Genomic DNA, 5,999 nt, shown 5'->3' with positions numbered 1-5,999 from the left:
CTTCTAAATCATATTCCAGTTTGTCGGGGATAAAATCATTAATTGACACAGACACCAAAGGTTAATAGAGATTCTCAGGAACATTAACTGTCCCCATCACTGCCTCTTCCTGAATTTTGTTGTTCTTCATATTGAGAGGCCATTTTTTAAAAGTATAATTTTCTTTACTCTTAAAAGTGTCTTGCTATAATAATTCTATTCTCAACTTCAAAAGTTCAGATAGCTACCTATAAGAAAACAAAGCACAGGCTTACATAGAATGTGGCTGTTGGTGACAGTTCACCAAACAGAATAAGAAACTACACTAAAGGTTTGTGAAAATAAAACTCCAAAACACCAGAATGACCTCAGACTCAAGGTTCCCCATCACAATAAACAAATTTCCAGAACTTTCATGTAGTCTAATCTCAGTTTCCAAAAACTGATATGTACTTTCTAGGCCATATGTTCCTTTGGTTCATTTCATATCACTAATGTTTTTCATATTCAAATTATACCTGATGCCAAATATTTTTTTTTCTACTCTGTAAAGCAGATGTAGCCAGAGAGGAAAGTAACTCTTCCTTGGCAAGAGGGTTCTGAAGTTTCCTGTAAGCCAGTCGAATTCTCAACACAGGATCAGACAAACAAGAATATAATGGAACCCAGGTGTTACACTAATTACTAATTTAGCCATAAATGAAGAAAAGGGAAATATTAATCCTTGATGTAGGTTGCTGTGTTAATACAGACTCCATCATAATGAAGGAATGACCTCACTTGGCTCCGAGGTTAACAGTATGAAAGGTGCTGTATTGACCGAATGTTAATAAGTTGTATGTGTGGCAGCAGGCAAGCAGGAGATGGCAGAAGGAAGCTATAGGGGTAGCTATGTAATTACAATGGAAGTCGTGTCTTGGGTAATGAACACAATTCACATCACATCTTCTCGGTCACAGCACAATTCTCCAGCTCTCTTTATAGTAATCGGCGGGACTATTTGACAGCAAGATGACATTTTGACTTTGGAACAAATTTTTCTCATAGAAAGCACAATTACCCACTGATATTGTGATATGTAATTAGACACAGTCATGCCAGGCAACTTAGATTTTTTTAAACATAACAAATAATGGATGTGTTGTTTGTCAGCCCACGACATTCTTCAATCCTTATACATGGGCTTCTTGGCCTAAATGTCTTGGTCATATGCAACGGATGCATTCTGAAATTTTTTAATTGCCTATTATTTAAATTAGAAGTTTCAAATTTTTTAATTTAGAAAGGCCCTGGCAGCTAAAACTAATATCTGTGATGGATCAGATCTTTATTGTATGCAGAGACTGTGTTTCAAGGAACATTATTTGGCTCATATTCTATCTTAAGGCATTTAACCAAAAAATCCATATTGTAAAGGAATTTTATTACAGTATAAAATGTAATATTCTGGAAATATGTATGAATTCTTATGAGTCCAGTTGTTTTATTTAAACTCACTGAGGCATCAGTAATGCACCACACTGAGTAGCTGAAAGAGAGAAAACTTCCTTTTGTAACCTTTCCACGTTTTGCCAAATTCAGAAAGGGAATTCTTTGTCTGGCGGGTGTGTGTGTGTTTGTGGATGTATGTGTGCATGCACGTGCATTCATATTTGTCTACATTCCACCATCTCCCAATTACCTGCATTAAAAAATGGCCAAGATTTTCTCCTTTCTGATATCCCCCGGCATCACTTCAAACCATCTTCTCTTTCCTCAAAATGTATTCGGGAGAAATCAGTATGTTTTAACATTAGCACAAACAAAACATAATTAAATGGAAGTGAAGTCTAACGTAGCTATTTGTTGTATGTCATAATCAAATAAATTAAAATATGTTTAAAATCATGAAAAATAAGATAAACATATTTTCCTTCTGTGGTATAAATGATATTTAAAATATACTCAGGAGGGGCACCTGGGTGGCTCAGTCAGCTAAGTGTCTGCCTCTGTTTTAGGTTATGATCCCAGAGTCCTGGAATTGAGCCCCACGTTGGGCTCCCTACTCAGTAGGGAGTCTGCTTCTCCCTCTGCCTCTCCTTCTCTCTCTCTCTCTCTCAAATAAATAAATAAATAATCTTTAAAAAAATAAAAACAAAATATACTCAGGAAACATTGGAAACTGTATTGTTCTGTTATAGATTATGAACTGTCATTAGTCAAAAGCAAAAAAAAATCACACTAACTTCTTGATGTGATATTATCCAATCGCCAGAGATTAGCAGAAATATGGTGGTCCCTCCCTTATCTGTGGGAGATAAGTTCTAAGACCCCCAGGGGATGCCCGAAACCACAGATAGTACTGAACCCTCTATGTACTTTTTTTCCTATACGTATATATCTATGGTAAAGTTTAATTTCTAAGTCGGCATTTAGATTAATAATAACTAATAATAAAATGCAACAATTATAACAATACACTGTAATAAAAGTCATCAGAGAGGAGAAAAACCATGAGAGACTCATTTTTATTTTTCCCAGAAGGCCCATAAGAAGGAATTTTTTTTAATTAACATATAATGTATTATTTGCACCAGGGGTACAGGTCTGTGAATCATCAGACTTACACATTTCACAGCATTCCCCATAGTACACACCCTCCCCAATATCCATCACCCAGCCACCCTATCCCTACCCCCGCACCCTCCAGCAACCCTGTTTGTTTCATAAGATTAACAGTCCCTTATGGTTTGTCTCCTTCCTGATCCCATCTTGTTTCATTTTTTCCCTACCTATCCCACATGACCCCCTACACTGCCTTTCAAATTCCTCATATCAGAGAGGTCATATGATAATTGTCTGTCACCATGAGAGACTCTTAACTCTATGAAACAAACCGAGGGTTGCTGGAGGGGAAGTGGATGGGGGGATGGGGTAATTAGGTGATGGGCATTAAGGAGGGTACGTGATGTGATGAGCACTGGCTGATATATTATTGAACACTACATCTGAAACCAATGATATTGGTTAATTGAGTTTAAATTTTAAAAAATTTAAAAAGCTATATGAATTGGGTTTCTCTCTCTCTCAAATAGCTTCTTGTACTATACTAACATTTCTTCTTATGATGATGTGAGATACTAAAATGCCTACGTGATGAGATGCGGTAAGTTGGATGGGGCAAGCATGCGTCATAGCGTTAGGCTACTGTTCACCTCTGACAATACGTCAGAAGGAGGATCATCTGCTTCCAGACCGTGGTTGACCACAGGTAACTGAGACCACAGAAGGCAAAACCATGGGCAAGGGGGGACTTCTGTACTAAACTTCTTCAGTATTCATCTATAACACAGGATGATGTAATTACCTCACGAGGTAAACTGTGAAGACTTAATGTGATAAAGCAGGGATCAGCAAACTATGGAACATGAGCCAAATCTGGTCAACCACCTGTTTTTGTTTTTGTTTTTGTTTTTTACATCCCACCACATAAGAAGAGTTTTCACATTTTTTAATGGTTTTTAGAAAGCAAAAGAATAAAGATACTTCATGACATGTGAAAATTATGTAAAATTCAAATTTCTGAGTCCATAAATGCAGTGATATTGGAACACAGCTACACTCATTCATTTTGGTATTGTCTGCTTTTGTATTTGTATGGCTGCTTTCACAAAACTACAGCAGCACTGAGTAACTTAAGCAGAGCCTGCATATGACCTTCAGCGCCTTAACTATTTACTGTCTGGCCCTTAGCAGAAGAAATTTGCTGACCTCTGAAATAAGCATGAAAATCATTGTACAATGCCAAATATGTGGCAGGGGCTCAACAAATGATATTCTTTTATATAAGTACAGCCTTAGCATATTCACATATATTTCATGGACTAAAAATATTTGGTCCCTAAGTGCCATTCACAACTATAATATTGTATATGGAGAAACCCACAGGGCCACACTGGGCCGCTAAAAGACTTTCTCCATCCCTCCCCAGCTCCTCAGGACTTGCCTCCATGCTCCTCCTGCTTGGGAGATAAGGTAGACAGGCATCTTCTGTGTGCCTTACCCATTGCTTTCAATGCCAGTTTAGAATATTGCTCAGAAACACTCCTTTCCTCCTCCACCATCTCCATGGATGGAGTATACTTTGGGAATGACCAAATAACTTGCTTTGGAATGGAATATGAACAGACACATTATAATCTACTGGAGTCCTCATTTCCAGAAGATTCATTCTAGACCTCAGTTGCAAGGGAAGCAAAACTCATTAGAATTAGAAACAATCCACTAACAAACAGGCCACCTAAAAAATTAGTTCCTATTTCAAACTTTCATAGCCACTGGGGTCATGCCTGCCCATCTGATCAGAATCTTAATCTTCCCTTTCAAATGAAACAGTATATCTACCTGATTGGACCCAAGGTCCACCCAGCTAGCCCAGATATCTGCAGCCCAAACAGTCACTGAGGTTCCATTTTTGGTCTAAATAATACTGAAATGGATGATTCACAAATATTAAGCCTCAGTAAAATTTATTCTTTCTGCCAGCCACATGGAAAAGTTCCAGTGCAAACATGAAACGCAGTCAGCTGGGATTACAGCTCATTTTTGCATGGGATCAGCTTCAGATTTTTATCTAGACTAGATTGTTTCTAAATTCATATGTTTAAAAGTGAGAAAAGTGAGAAATTGAGTTTGTGGTCATTTGAGCAGTAAAAAGTCTATGGGCCACATTGACACCATCTTGAGATACTGAATCTCTCAGCTACTAAGTAATTTGGAAGGAAAAAAATGGATGAATGTGTTATCATTTATTGGCCCACTGAGGATTTGGACTAAGTAAAATATCTTCCAGGAGCAGGCCCAAAAAATATCACTCTGTGGGTTTCCTACTGGGCAGGATATGCTTCTCATCATCATTCTCTAACTGCATAAAGAAAGGATTCATGTCATCAAAGAAGCACAGGGAATCCAACTTAGAAAAGACCTCACCTCTGAAGCCACACCAGTAGAATTCTTGGCTCAATTATGTAATGAAATTATCCAAATGCTTTTCTACTAACACAATCCACTCTGCCCAGACTTCCTTCATTCCTGGTTCATTATTTTAATAATGTTTTTAACTTTCAAAAAATTTCTTGGTTTTAAAAATCTTCTTATGTAAATACTCAAAGCCAATTCAAGTCCTATTTTAAAGTTACCTCTTGGGGAGAGGAGGACCTGCTTCTTTGCCAAGGGCACTTCGATTGCTATTTTCTATTTACAAGAAAGGGTTATTTCCATGTCTTAGCAGTAAGACAGGCATAAATGAATAAATTACCATTTGCCTACATTTAAATCTTATAACCTAAACTATTGGACAGCTGACTCCAATTGATTTATTATTGCTCAGAGTTATTGTCTGCCAAATGAAACCAAATGTTAAGGTAAAGGACAAGTTACTCACCAAAAAATGATGTGTTGGTGCCCTGGTTTTTTTAGTTCAGAACTCTTCCTGTGGCCCATGACTGAGAACTGGGAAGTCCTGATTTTCTTCTGCTGCATGCTTTAATATGTCTATTTGGTATGCACAGTCCATTCTCAGCCATTTATCTGAGGCCTTGGGCTTTCATAGATTGTGAGGTTGGGTCTTGACTCTAGTTTATCTCATTATCCAAAAGCCAAATACACCCAAATACATTTAGGCAGCACCCAGAAGTCCCAGGGATGTTTCTGTGGTTTCTGGGAGTAAAAACCATCATCACCCTCCACCTATACGCAGAACCCCAGCAGCCTAAATATTTATGTACTTTGATATACATCACCCCACCTCATCTATACATAGATTTACTTTTCTTACTAGATATTCAGAAAATTACATCGCCCAGCACTCTTGCAGTTAGAAGGGGCCATATGACTAGTTCTGGCCAATAAAATGTGAGAAGTGATTTGCATCACTTGTAGGTTGAGGAGGCAACAAGACACTATACAATTCTTCAGCCTTTCCCTAGTCTTTCTCTTGCCCATCAAGACAGAGGCATTCCAGATGGTGGAGCTGCTGTCAG

The sequence above is a fragment of the Meles meles genome, chromosome 7, assembly GCF_922984935.1.
Source record: "Meles meles chromosome 7, mMelMel3.1 paternal haplotype, whole genome shotgun sequence".
Lineage (NCBI taxonomy): Eukaryota > Metazoa > Chordata > Mammalia > Carnivora > Mustelidae > Meles > Meles meles.
Note: the sequence above shows the minus strand (reverse complement) of the source record.